Here is a 15,176-nt window from a genome sequence, read left to right as displayed (position 1 = left end):
CACAAATTTTCTCATTTTACAGCTAAACCGTGCACTACAAGATGATTCTGAAAACATTTGAGGAGAGAAATAGGCATTAACGTAACATAATATTGATTCATATTTGATCAGCGCTGCCTGGTTTGACCATTTGGTCAGAGTTTGCGAGTGATTGAAAGCCGGCTCTCATAGATGGCAGCTAGACAGCAGACCTCAGATCAGCTCGTACTGCTTGTTTTCCTCCGGTCTGTGAAATATTGCAGATGCCATAAGGAGCACCGGAGGACACAGGAGGACACAGAGGCACATGATCTTTTTCAGGTTACCTGTTTCATGTTCCACTGTCACGATATAGTGACTGTTTTATAAAAATAACTTTTTTTAATCATATTTGCTCCAATCTCGTCTACTTCAGCTTTAAATGTTGCCTCTGACATACTGGTGATTGCTGCTGTCTGTGAGTTTGTGTATGGTCTGGGTAGATTGTAAAAACGGAATTGCCCTTCTGGGATAAATTAAGCTGTCTGAACTGAGCTAAACACGATCTAGGATTAGTTCAAGAAAGTTAGCATAAAATACAAATTTTACAAACAAAATTAAAAAATAGGAGAGCTAATGAATATGAAATATGTCCGAACTGATGAGAGCAACGAGGGTACCAAATTTCGTGAATGTCGGAATGTCACTTTATATGCCAATTTTTGTGACTTTTCGAGCATCCCAAGCCCCTCAAAAATTCAAATTGTGCAATGATCTTTGTCACATTAAGGCTGACTTCCTGTTACCAGTAGGTGGCGCTATGAGTATGACTCAGTGTGCCAGGGACTGTTGGTGTTCAGGCCCTAATAATAGTCTTTACAAAAACAATAGGTTCCCTCGCACTTCCTGTCAGGGAGAGCGTTACTATCCAAGTAATTCTTAATGTTGCATCAGACATTTATTCAAGGTAATGATGATTGAATTCTCTGGAGTTAAAATCAAGTCTAGAAAACATTCAGTGCTCAGTGCTGGTGGGTATTACCAGCAGTGTATTGTGAGAAATTAAGAAAGAGAAGACAGATTGAAACAAGAGACACTCAAGGCAGGTATTACTGATCTACGAGCAACGGTTTCTTCACAATTTTCAGAACTTTTCTCATAATTTCTGATCAAACAAAATAGCAAAAGTAAATAACATTCAATTCTGCAGCTTTCATTGTTGCAACAATAATGATTTGTGGGACTTGCTTATAGGGGAAGATGACTCAGAAGCAGAAGAAACAGATTACAAAGGAAAGGGGCAAACATTGACGTACTGTTCTAAAAAAAAAATGAAAGTTTCTGTTGAGTTTAGTTTGACAGCAAGCACCGTCTCTGTAAAATGATCTCTGATACTGACATTTTTTAGACATTACATGTGACAATAAGAGCTTTATCTTGTTCTTTCAGGGTTGATGGAAAACTATACCTACAACAGCTTCACACTCCAGCTGGAGGGGTTAAATGTCTCAAAGGATTCTATGTACCCTGTGTTTCTTTTTTCTTTTTCTCCTACTTGATTATACTGGTCGCAAATGCAGGCATTGCTGTTCTGGTTTTCATGGACAAAAACCTTCACCAGCCCATGTATCTCCTTCTTTGTAACCTGTCGGTCAATGATATACTTGGAAATTCGATCTTGGTGCCTCGTTTGCTTATAGACATGTTGAAAACCTCCCTCCGAGCGCCTCATCAGTTATTATGAATGTGTGTTCCAAGCTTTCACCACACACATGTTCAGTACCACCGCACATACTGTGCTTATGATAATGGCCTTCGACAGATACGTGGCCATCTGTAATCCCCTACGCTATGCAACCATAATGACAACCAACATGTTGATGAAGCTTACTGCTGCTGCCTGGGGAGTGGCCATTGTTTTGGTTGGGATTCTTCTCGGCCTGACCATACGACTGAACCGATGCAGGACTCTGATAAGAAGCCTTTACTGTAACAATGCTGGGTTGTTTAAACTCTCCTGTGACAGTGTGTTTATTAATAACGTCTACGGCCTCACTTTCACTGTAGTCCTGTTCACAGGTTCTATAGGCAGCATGATTGTCACCTACACTAAGATTACAGTTGTCTGTCTGTGCAGTAATAACAAGTCTTTGAACAGTAAAGCCTTGAAGACCTGCAGCACTCACTTGGTCGTGTATATGATTATGTTGTTCAGTGGAATGTCTATTATTACACTGCATCGCTTCCCACAGTACTCAGACTCCAGAAAACTTGTTGCTATTTTGTATCATATCGTCCCCGGCATCCTTAACCCTATCATTTATGGCTTGCAGTCCAAAGAGATGCGTAAATGTTTTTCTAAGTTGTTTGAGTCCAAGAAGGTTTTACCATCTTAATAAAAACAATTTCACAAGCTCACAGGAGTTTTTCCGAAGTGATGCATTTTCATAATGGCCGTAGAGATGCATTGAATGGGACATAGAAACTAATTTGCACGCTAATATCCACTCACATGCACTTATAATCACACTAAGGTATGTAGGCCCACAGTATTGATCATTTCTCAAGTGTAAAATATCAGAAATGAAAGCGAAAACAATCACACTTTTTCTCAATCTATAACAGTTGTGTCACGTGTGCACTATACTCATATACTGTATAATTAGGGCTTTATCGAATAGTCTGACGCTTCATTTATAACGTTGAAATTTAAATCATTATCAATAAACTACAGAAACAGTGCATGAAGTCCAACTTCTCTCTGTCTCTCTTTCTCACACACAAAGATTTTATGTACCCTGTGTTTCTCCTCTTCTTTTCTCCTACCTCTTTGTAATGGTCGCAAATGTAAGCGTTGCTGTTCTGGTTTTCATTGACAAAAACCTTCACCAGCCCATGTATCTCCTTTTTTGCAACCTGCCCATTAATGATGTACTTGGAAACCATACACATGTTTGGTACCACCACTCACACAGTGCTCATGATTATGGCCTTTGACAGATATGTGGCCATCTGTAATCCCCTGCGCTATGCAGCCATAATGGCCAGCAAAATGGTGATCCAGCTGTGTGGAAAAAGGAGCTGTTGCCTTACAGAGTAAAAAAAAAGCCTTTTTATAAAAAGGCATTTTTAAAAGAGATAACTCAATCATGGCAATCATAACTCTGCATCGCTTCCCTCAGTACTCAGACTACAGAAAACTCAGTCTAAGTTGTCCGAGCCAAAGAAAATAATAAGTAAGACAATTTCCAATGTGTATTGTAAATGTATCAACAAAAATTATATAAAATGTGAGCATAGAGTTCCCTACTGCATTTCATGATCTGTGTTTTGTCCCTTCTACGTAAGAGTAAAGGTAACTCATGACAGTCACTCTTTACATCCCAGCTTGATAATAACAAGGCAATAAGGGGGTTTGCTTACCAATACTGTGGTAATACAATGTTAATTACAAAGGCATCCCTTTTCTATAATTGTAATCATTGCAAACATGTGTTCTTTTTGTTTTTCATCAACCCATGCCACATACAATAAATATTTCATGTGGTGAAATGTAGTGATGTAAATAACCATTTGCCACAGACACACCTCCTAGTTCTGAAGTGTGCATTCTACAATTGTGCCATTACTGTTCAATTAGCTGATTGATTATAAACTTTAAACCCTGAAAAATTCCATAGCTTCCCAATGGCCAACCCCATTGTGTGAAAACACTGTCAGTTTGTCCCGGCCTGGTACGGTACCACTGCAGATAAATCAGCTGCTCATATGATGAGTGCCATTCACGCAGTAATAAGCCTACAATTGCCTACAATATGAAAGCAGCAACCATAATCTATCTACCTTGTATATACATATGCAAGGCACCCTTTAGTGGCGGAATGAGATGCACCAGGCTTTCCATTAAATACAGTGTAAAACCCTCCACGGCAACAGCAATAAATGCTCAGGGAAAGTGCTGTGGTGACGTAGTTTAAAGAGAGAAAGAGCTGGTCGTTCATGTCCCGTGTTCACAACATCAAGTCACATTTGCACTGTAAAAACATAGTCATTTTAAGCCCAACCATGTTGTTTTTTCCTAACCCTAACTGAGAGGTTTTGTTGCCCAAACCTAAGAAAATGATTTTGTTTAATTCACAACATTAAGAATGTGTTTACTGCGACCAAACTATATCTTACGCCACGGACAGATAACACGGGCGAACAGTGCGTGGCGGCCGCGTCGCGTGGTGGCTGCCTGAATCATGCGTCGGGTTGTTTAGACCAGCTGCGTTTCTGCTGCTGTAAGCCATTTCTTTCTACATAGTTTGCCTTTAATAATGGCCATTTCATTTCATTATAAATGTCATATATATTTATTTTAGACAGAGAAAGGTTAAGAAGCGTTTGGTAATTTGTAAATAATAGAAATAATCCACAATTAAAACCCCGTACTATATTCATTCATGGAGCTGTGCAAATCACTGCATGTTCTACAACACTGTCCTGCAAACATTTCAGAATAAAAGCCTTGTGTTAACACGTGAAGGAATTCTGTCTACAGAAAAAACGCTTGAGGGCTTTTATTTTGAAATGAAAGCAGGAAGTGTTTATTTAAACCCTGTGCTTTAATCATTCATGAAGCTCTGCAAGTCACTGCATGTTCCACAGCACTGGCCTGCACATATTTCAGAATAAAAGCCTCATGTTAACAAATTAAGGAATTCTGTCCAGAGAAGAGAGGTACCTCTCCGGGAACCATCACCTTAACGTGGTGGAGAGGTTTGCGTGTCCCTATGACCCTGAGGGCTGTGTTGTCTGGAGCCTCGTGCTCCTGGTAGGGTCTCCCATGGCAAATTGGTCTCAGGTGAGGGGCCGGACTAAGAATGGTTCACAAAACCCCAATGACGACACGAGGCAGAGGAGGAGTTACCCGGCCCGGAGGAAGCCCGGGGCCCACGTCTGGAGCCAGGCCCAGACGGAGGGCCCGTCAGCGAGCGCCTGGTGGCCGGGCTTGCCACGGAGCCCGGCCAGGGATACCCCGAAGAAGTAACGTGGCACCCCCCTTCTCCTCTCCATCCTGTGGGCTCACCACCTGCGGGAAGAACCGCTTGGGTCGGGTGCGCTGTCACACGGGTGGCAGTAAAGGCCAGGGACCTCGACGGACTGGACCCGGGCGGCAGAGGCTGGCTCTGGGGATGTGGAACGTCACCTCTCTGTGGGGGAAGGAGCCGGAGCTTGTGCGGGAGGTGGAGCGCTATCAGTTGGATCTGGTAGGGCTTACCTCTACGCACAGCCTCGGTTCTGGAACCGTACTCTTGGATAGGGGTTGGACTCTATTCTTCTCTGGAGTTGCCCATGGTGTGAGGCGCCGGGCAGGTGTGGGGATACTCACAAATCCCCGGCTGAGTGCCGCTATGTTGGAGTTTACCCCCGGTGGACGAGAGGGTCGCCTCCCTACGCCTTCGGGTTATGGGGGGGAAAACTCTGACTGTTGTTTGTGCGTATGCACCAAACAGCAGTTCGGAGTATTCGGCCTTCTTGGAGACCCTGAATGGAGTCCTGTATGGGGCTCCAGTAGGGGACTCCATAGTTCTGCTGGGAGACTTCAACGCGCACGTGGGCAACGATGGAGACACCTGGAGTGGCGTGATTGGGAGGAACGGCCTCCCTGATCTAAACCCGAGTGGTCGTTTGTTATTGGACTTCTGTGCTAGTCATGGACTGTCCATAACGAACACCATGTTCGAACATAAGGATGCTCATAAGTGTACGTGGTACCAGAGCACCCTAGGCCGAAGGTCGATGATCGATTTTGTAATCGTATCGTCTGATCTGAGGCCGCATGTTTTGGACACTCGGGTGAAGAGAGGGGCGGAGCTGTCAACTGATCACCATCTGGTGGTGAGTTGGGTCAGAGGGTGGAGGAAGACTCTGGACAGACCTGGTAAGCCCAAACGGGTCGTGCGGGTGAACTGGGAACGTCTGGAGGAGGCCCCTGTCCGAGAGATCTTCAACTCACACCTCCGGCGGAGCTTTTCTGGCATCCTTGTGGAGGGTTGGGGGCATTGAACCCGAGTGGGCGATGTTCAAAGCTTCCATTGCTGAAGCTGCGGCGGTGAGCTGTGGTTTTAAGGTCTTAGGTGCCTCAAGGGGCGGCAACCCTCGAACACCGTGGTGGACACTGGTGGTCAGGGAAGCCGTCCGACTGAAGAAGGAGGTCTCCGGAGGCAGTTGCAGGGTACCGACGGGCCCGAAGAGCAGCAGCCACTGCCGTGACGGAGGCAAAGCAGCGGGTGTGGGGAGGAGTTCGGAGCAGCCATGGAGAAGGACTTTCGGTCGGCACCAAAGTGCTTCTGGAAAACCATCCGGCACCTCAGGAGGGGGAAACGGGGAACCATCCAAGCTGTGTACAGTAAGGATGGGACACTGTTGACCTCAACTGAGGAGGTAATCGGGCGGTGGAAGGAGCACTTTGAGGAACTTCTGAATCCGACCAATACGCCCTCTATGGTAGAGGCAGAGCTGGAAGCTGATAGGGGACCATCATCAATTTCCCTGGTGGAAGTCACTGAGGTAGTCAAACAACTCCACAGTGGCAAAGGCCCCGGGGATTGATGAGAATCCGCCCAGAAATGCTGAGGCTCTGGGTGGGGAATGGCTGTCTTGGATGACATGTCTCTTCAACACCGCGTGGAAGTCGGTGACAGTGCCTAAGGAGTGGCAGACCGGGGTGGTGGTTCCCCTTTTCAAAAAGGGGGACCAGAGAGTGTGTGCCAATTACAGGGGTATCACACTGCTCAGCCTCCCTGGTAAAGTCTACTCCAAGGTGCTGGAAAGGAGGGTTCGGCCGATAGTCGAACCTCGGATCGAAGAGGAAACAATGCGGATTCCGTCCTGGCCGTGGAACAACGGACCAGCTCTTCAACTCTCGCAAGGATCCTGGAGGGGGCCTGGGAGTATGCCCATCCAGTCTACATGTGTTTTGTGGACTTGGAGAAGGCATATGACCGGGTCCCCCGGGAGATACTGTGGGGGGTGCTGCGGGAGTATGGGGTGAGGGGGGCACTTCTCAGGGCCATCCAATCCCTGTACGCCCAAAGCGAGAGCTGTGTTCGGATCCTCGGCAGTAAGTCGGACTCGTTTCCGGTGGGGGTTGGCCTCCGCCAGGGCTGCGCTTTGTCACCAATCCTGTTCGTGATATTCATGGACAGGATATCGAGGCGTAGTCGGGTGGAGGAGGGTTTGCAGATCGGTGTGCTGAGGATCTCATCGCTGCTTTTTGCAGATGATGTGGTCCTGTTGCATCATCGGTCTGCGACCTCCAGCACTCACTGGATCGGTTCACAGCCGAGTGTGACGCAGTCGGGATGAGAATCAGCACCTCTAAATCTGAGGCCATGGTTCTCAGCAGGAAACCGATGGATTGCCTACTCCGGGTAGGGAATGAGTCCTTACCCCAAGTGAAGGAGTTCAAGTATCTCGGGGTCTTGTTCGCGAGTGAGGGGACGATGGAACGTGAGATTGGTCGGAGAATCGGAGCAGCAGGGGGTGGTATTGCATTCGCTTTACCGCACCGTTGTGACGAAAAGAGAGCTGAGCCGGAAGGCAAAGCTCTCGATCTAACCGTTCAATCTTCGTTCCTACTCTCACCTATGGTCATGAGGGTTGGGTCATGACTGAAAGAACGAGGTCACGGGTGCAAGCGGCCGAAATGGGTTTCCTCAGGAGGGTGGCTGGCGTCTCCCTTAGAGATAGGGTAAGAAGCTCAGTCATCTGTGAGGGACTCGGAGTAGAGTCCTTGCTCCTTTGCGTCGAAAGGAGCCAGTTGAGGTGGTTCGGGCATCTAGCACGGATGCCTCCTGGGCGCCTCCCTTGGGAGGTGTTCCAGGCACGACCAGCTGGGAGGAGACCACGGGGAAGACCCAGGACTAGGTGGAGAGATTATATCTCTACTCTGGCCTGGGAACGCCTCGGGATCCCCCAGTCAGAGCTGGTTAATGTGGCCCGGGAAAGGGAAGTTTGGGGTCCCCCTGCTGGAGCTGTTGCCCCCGTGACCCGATCCCGGATAAGCGGTTGAAGATGGATGGATGGTCCAGAGAAAAAACGCTTGAGGGCTTTTATTTTGAAATGAAAGTAGGAAGTGTTGATTTAAAAATAAGTCTTTACTTTTTTCATCTCTAACATTTTCTACAGATATAGACATCGAAACTGCGGTAATGTAGCTGATATGATGTCAATATACAGTCAATAGATCACCTCCACTGTTGCTGCCTCGAACTGCGTGCGGCTCGGGTCAAAATAGGCAAGACCTCGAATCTCTAGAAGAGAACGCAGCTGACACGCAGCCAAATCGCGGGCAGTGTGGCTGCTCTAACCTGTTAACACAAACGCCGAAAGAAACAACAGGTAACGCAGCCGCCACACGCTCCTGACGTTCCTGGTGTGGCCCAAGCTTAAGTCTTGGTCCATGAGAGCACCTAAGGAGGAAACCAGTTCATGCAGCTAAACTAAGCTAAGCTAACTAAGCTAATAGTCAGGTTCACAGAATTGTAAATGGTGTAGCCCCAGACTACTTATTAATCTTCTTTCCACAGGTCAGAGAGGCTCACAGGCATATGCACTCACCTCTACGACATCGAATTACAACAAAGACCGCAATGGTCCTGTTACATTTTTTTGTTATCCTTGATTTCCTTGTTTAACTGTGCATGTAGATTGGTGTAGTAACCAAGTAAGTGTCTTTTTAAAATTAATTGTCAATTAAAGGGACTATTTGTAAGAATCAGAAATTGCCTGTTAACAGCGACACCTGTGGCCGTTAAGTCAACGAAAGTCAGCGTCCCTTTGCTCGCGCTCGCGCATGTGCTCGCTCTACATAGACATGAATGAGCATCACTCAAAACAGTGAGGCGACACAAGTCAGCTAAAACGACAAGATCACTCTCTATTTCTCCATGAATCAATGCTGATCCTCGTGTTGGCTTTTCCTGCTTCAGCCTCCCGACCGCGGCCGGAGGGACAGGGGAGACACCGGAGTTTTAGTCGGAGACGATAACGTTTCTCGCTGCGGAGCCCCGTCACTTCACAAGACACGGGAAACCTCTGTTGGTCTGGAGGGAGCTGCAGCATTTATTTATGCACAAACGTCCCACTGTACATTCACTAGATATTCTCAGAGCTAAACTAACTCTTCTGCAGTGTGTAGTGTGGAAAGCGAAAGCACGAGAACGAGCGCGGTGTGTGAGTTAAGGCAAGCCGGCCAACACTGTTTTGCAAGACGGGCTTAACTAGATAGAACTTTGTGATTTTGGTGCTTCCGTGTAGTTTGTGTTTGTGAGTCTGAACAGCGTAGCCACATGGGAGCGTGCATGGGACAAACGACCCACAATGATTTATACGTGTAAGAAGTAACAAACAGTCCCTTTAAACAAAACTAAAAAAGTAGATAGTTTGAGAATCTTTTTCAGAAAGCAATTCTCCACTCCATGAAAAAACCCTCAATGTCCTTTTTCAGTTTATTTCTCCCCACAAAAGTTATTTCTCAAATATATATAACGCAACCCTGAATAGAACGATATTCCAACGATATAATCCACAAAGTCACACTTTAGGATATTCTCTTTAGGCCTGATCAGACAGAGCGTGTTTTTGCAGGTGGAAAAACACAAGGCGCACCGCACTGCAAAAAGCAGGCTAGGCCAGGCTGAATCTGAGCCTCCTCCCAATAAGAGGATCAAGCCTTCAGATACCCAAACTAATGTTACATCCAAGTGCTCCTCATTAACCAGCAAAGTAAAAGAGAGTTTATTTACAGGCAACATCCCCTGGCTAATAAGATGGCCAAGAGAATGTTGTTTGTGAATCCTCACTTGTAACCAAAAGTTCCCCTGAGAATAAAACAGTGACTATATAAAAATGTGATCAAGGAAAAGATCTTCCTTACTGGATATCGACTACCAAACAGGTATTACTGAACAACAAATCTCCTAAACACATTCAAATCATGTGCAATTATCTTATCTTATATTTGTTGAACCGCATTATCATGACGTTGTATTGTTTTTGTAAAGTCACTACTGTCTTTGAGCATATCAGTGACTCATGATATTTGTTATTGCAGGTTTATGGAAAACTACACATTCAACAGCTTCACACTCCAGCTGGAGGGGTTGAATGTCTCAAAGGATTCTCTCTGCCCTGTCTTTCTCTTTTTCTTGTTCTCCTATATTTGTATAATGCTTATGAATGTAGGTATTGCTGTTCTGGTTTTCATTGACAAAAACCTTCACCAGCCCATGTATCTCCTTTTCTGCAACCTGCCAGTTAATGACATCCTTGGAAATTCTATCATGGTGCCCCGTTTGCTTTCAGATATGTTGTTGCCTCCGTCTGAGCTCCTCATCAGTTATTACGAATGTGTGGTCCAAGCTTTCACCACACACATGTTTGGTACCACCACTCACACGGTGCTTATGATTATGGCCTTTGACAGATATGTGGCCATCTGTAATCCCCTGCGCTACGCTGCTATAATGACCAACAAAATGGTGATCAAGCTGACAGTTTCTGCCTGGGGAGTGGCATTTGTTTTGGTCGGGATTCTGCTTGGTCTGACTATACGCCTGAACCGATGCAGGACTCTGATCACAAATCCTTACTGTGACAATGCCTCACTGTTTAAACTCTCCTGTGATAGTGTGTTTATTAATAATGTCTATGGCCTCACTTTCACCGTAGTGCTGTTCACAGCTTCAATTGGCACAATGGTTCTCACTTATACTAAGATTACAGTAATCTGTCTGACCAGTAATAACAAGTCTTTGAACAGTAAAGCCTTGAAGACCTGCAGCACTCACCTGGTTGTGTATCTGATCATGCTGATCAGTGGATTTATTGTCATTATTCTGCATCGCTTCCCTCAGTACTCAGAATACAGGAAACTTTCTGCCATTCTGTTTCACATCATCCCCGCCAGCCTCAACCCCATTATTTATGGTGTGCAGGTCTGCAGAAATCTGCAAATCCTTGTCGAAATTATTACGATCCAAACCAGTTATGCCATTATTCTGAGTAAAGAATTTTAACGTTAGTATTTAAACTTGGAAGACGAAATATTTACAGAATGAGAAAAAAAATCACCAAATGTCTACTAAACTGCCTAATTTTATTTCAAAGATTTGGTAAATGTGTTTGTGTTTTGAGATATATGCCAATTTACCTATAAATAATCCATCCACCCATTATCTGTACCTGCTTGTATTTTGCTTGAGCCCAGTGTACTACTACCGACACCTGGGTGCTAATAGCATCTGCCTTGAAATAACCCAATGAGCTCATAAGGACATCTCACTAAAGAATGAAATAAAACAATAGCATCCAAAATTAAGGGTTTGTCAATGAAGAAAGATAAACAACTATGAAATAACCCTGAAGCACAACATACATAACCAAATAAAAAAACTGACAATCAATAATTATTAGGACTGCTAATCGATTAAAGTATTTAATTATGATTAATCGCATGATTGTCCATAGTTAATCATGATTCATTTCAAATTAATCACACATGTTTTTAACTTTCAACATGTACATAAAGAGAGATTTGTCAAGTTTAAATATTCTTATCAACATGGGAGGGGGCAAATATGCTGCTTTATGCTAACGTATATAAATATTTATTATTTAAAATCAATTAACAACACAAAACAATGACAAATATGCTCAAATCATAACATGGCAAACTGCAGCCCAACAGGCAGCAACAGCTGTCAGTGTGTCAGTGTGCTGACTTGACTATGACTTGCTCCAAAACTGCATGTGATTATCATAAAGTGGGCATGTCTGTAAAAGGGAGACTCGTGGGTACCTAGAGAACCCATTTTCATTACATATCTTGAGGTCAGAGGTGAAGGGACCCCTTTGAAAATAGCCATGACAGTTTTTCCTAGCCAAAATTTTGCACAAGTTTTTGCAATATTTTGCCTTGTTTACAACAAGCTAGTATGACATGGTTGACACCGATGGACTTCTCAGTTTTTTCCAGTTTCATATGAGAGCACGATCTCTAAGCTTTGAACTCTAGCTTTGAAAATGAGCTCGCTGAAACCTAAAAATCGTAAGTTGCATTAAAGAAATTAAGTGGCATAAAATGCATTTCTTTTAATGCGTTGTATTTTGACAGGCCAAATAATTATGTATGCAGACAATAAAATAAACACAACGGCATACACATTCATTGTATAGAATTACAAAAAGATACAAGGAGTAAGAAACCCACAATGTACAAACTTGAAGTAGTTTGGCTCATCAAATAAGCTTTAAGCATACATTAAATTTGCGAGAGAGGAAGATTGTTTTGCATTATTATGCTAATTCTTCTAAAGCTATGATCCACTTTTTCTGATAGAGTTGTTCTTAATCTTGTAGATGCTAAACATTTACACGTCTGGTTGTATGTGTGGAAGAATCTATAAATGTCATGAATACCTCTATACAGAATTTTTAGATCACAGAGGTGCAGGGCTTAGTGTTTAATCTGACTACTACATGTAGTCATTCAAATCTTTTGTGTAAAGAAAATATCTTAATAAGGCTTAATAAGCCCAAAACAATATTATTGCAATATATTTACATTAGTGTGTAAAATCAATTTGGGAACCAATCGGCTATCGGTCTGACGATAGCAACTTAAAGGACCCATATTATAAAAATGTGAGATTTTCATGTTTTTTTTATTATAAAAGCAGGCTTAAGTCCTATATAATTACTGCGAAAGTATTGAAACGCTCATCCACATGGAAATACACACAGCCCGTATTCAGAAACTCTGCATTTGAAACAAGCTGTCTGGATTTCTATCCATTTGTGATGTCACAAATACACAATATTTAGACCCTTTACACAGATTTAAACATAAACATTCTAAATGTGTCCCCAGTTTATTCCTGGTTGCAGTGTATGTGATTGTCATCAGCTGACAGGAAGTACACATGGACCCAAACTGTTGCCTAGTAACACAATTCTGTTGCAATTTGTCACAATTTTGTCACAATTCCGTTGGAATGCGCTTAAACAGAGCGTTAAGACAGAGGGTAAATCCAGGCATATTCAGGCTGACAGTATGAGGAAATAAAATGTTTTATGAACATTACAGCAATGTAAACATGTTCTAAGTAGAAACACAAAAATACAGTATGAACCTGAAAATGAGCATAATAATGGGACCTTTAAGATGTGAACACTGGAGCTGGAGTTGAGAGACGACGTGCTCATCTTTTACAGTCCGATTAGCAACTTGAGATGTAGACCGGAGTTGGAGTTGAGAGACGACGTGTATGACCGGATTGTTTCACAAGTAGCCAGTTTACAAGCTAATTTCAAACCAGTAAAAAGTTAAATCCTTATCAGAACGATAGCTGGTGGGCTCCCAGATTGCATTATGGCCGAATGCGTTCCGCCTCTTTTTGCTGTCCACATGACTTTTCACCTGGCGTTCAACCAAGGCCTGCTCAAACGTGATTGGTTAATACTACTCGGACTACAAAAAGAAACTAGAATGCATCCGATACCAAAATCATTGCCCTGTTGCCTACAGATTCTGCATATAAAGAGAAGGGTAAAACAAACATTTGTGATGCACCAAGCTACACATTTTATAGTACCAATTGATTTTGAAATCTTACTGCAATCAAAATGATTTCAAACTAGTAAACACCAATAAATCAACAATTTGGTTAAAACAAAATCTCTTTTTGACCAAAATGTGACAGGAACTATGGAACTAAAGGAATTAAATGAAGAAGTAAGGGCCCTTTCACACCTACCTCATTTGGTCCGGACTTTCAGACCTTTCAGTTTTATCTGAACCAACAATTACAGGTGTGAAACCATCCCAGACCACTTTCCGGGTCAAACTGAACCATGGTTTGGTTCGTTTCTCGTGTGAAAGGTTTTTTTGGATGGTTCGGACTTTTGAGCAAACAACCACTTCTCTTATGGTACGTGTCCATATAGGCTCCGTCCTTTCCACGCTTCCATTCATTGTATACGTAAGGCAGCCGTGCAATGCATTCTGGTAGTGTGGCGGCGCGATTCGAGAAAATGGAGCGTCACGACGCCCGCTCCTCATTTGCATAAAGTTGAGGGCTAGTCTACTTCATGCAAATCATGGGCGTCCGCCGCAACTCGCAGCCTCTCGAAACTCCCGAGAATTTTTTTAAATAAACGTCGATCCAAAATAAGACAGATTCAGCAACTGCATGGATTATTTCTCAGTTCTCAGAAACACATTTCGGTGAACTATTTTATGGAAATAAGAGCAGAAAGTTTCCGAACGAGCCTCCATACTTTTCCGGTTTTGAAAGCTGGGGAGCAGCCGCCCACGGAGGGGAAGAGCGTTCGTCTATCAGGAGCCTAGTGCCTTGTTTCTAGTGACAGCCCACCAAGCGTCCATGCTGGAAGCGGCGCGTCCCCTAGCGATAAAAAAAATGCACCTGTGGACACGTACCATCAGAGTTACATATTATACATTTCAGCTTGATGACAGTTGCGATGGCCATCCTTATTAACGTAATGTTGCATCAGACATTATTCAAAGTAATGATAATGAATTCCTGAAGTTAAAATCAAGTCTACAAAACATCGCAACAGAGAACATTGTTTTTCAGTGCTGGTGGGTATTACCAGCAGTGAACTGGGAGAAACAAGAAAGAGAAGACAGATTGAAACCATAGACACTCAAGGAAGGTATTACTGATCGACAACAACTGTTTCTTCACAATTTTCATAACAAATGCAAATGTAAATAACGTTCACTTTTTCAGCTTCATTGTGGCAAAAATATTGATTTGTGGGACTTGCTTATAGGAGAAGATGACTCAGCAGCAGAAGAAACTGATTAAAAAATGAAAAAAAACAGACATTGACATACTGTTTCTAACCTGTGCATTGTGCCATGCAATTGTTTAAGCCAGATAATTTGGTCATTTTAGAAAAAGCTGAACATTTCTGTTGAGATTAGTTGTATAAGTACCGACTCTGGAAAAGTATATCTAACACCTAGATTAAACTTTATTATATTCATCATATACTGTACATACAGGTGCATACATGAAAGTTGATCCCTGCCATTTAACCCATCCTAAAGATTTAGGAGCAGTGGGGAAAAACTTTGGGTTCAGTGTCTCGCTTAAGAGTTGTGACAATAAGAGCGTTGTTTTGTTCTTTCAGGCTGATGG

General features: G+C 43.5%; 2 pseudogenes; both read left to right on the top strand.

Annotated features, from left to right (window-relative positions):
- The first annotated feature begins 1,412 nt into the window (after window positions 1–1,412).
- Window positions 1,413–2,354, top strand: LOC119493135 (annotated as a pseudogene).
- Window positions 2,355–10,064: 7,710 nt separating this feature from the next.
- On the top strand, window positions 10,065–11,010 carry LOC119495708 (annotated as a pseudogene).
- The last annotated feature ends 4,166 nt before the right edge of the window (window positions 11,011–15,176 follow it).

Source organism: Sebastes umbrosus, chromosome 1 (genome assembly GCF_015220745.1).
Source record: "Sebastes umbrosus isolate fSebUmb1 chromosome 1, fSebUmb1.pri, whole genome shotgun sequence".
In the NCBI taxonomy this organism is placed as follows: domain Eukaryota; kingdom Metazoa; phylum Chordata; class Actinopteri; order Perciformes; family Sebastidae; genus Sebastes; species Sebastes umbrosus.
This window is presented reverse-complemented; position numbering and strand designations above follow the sequence as displayed.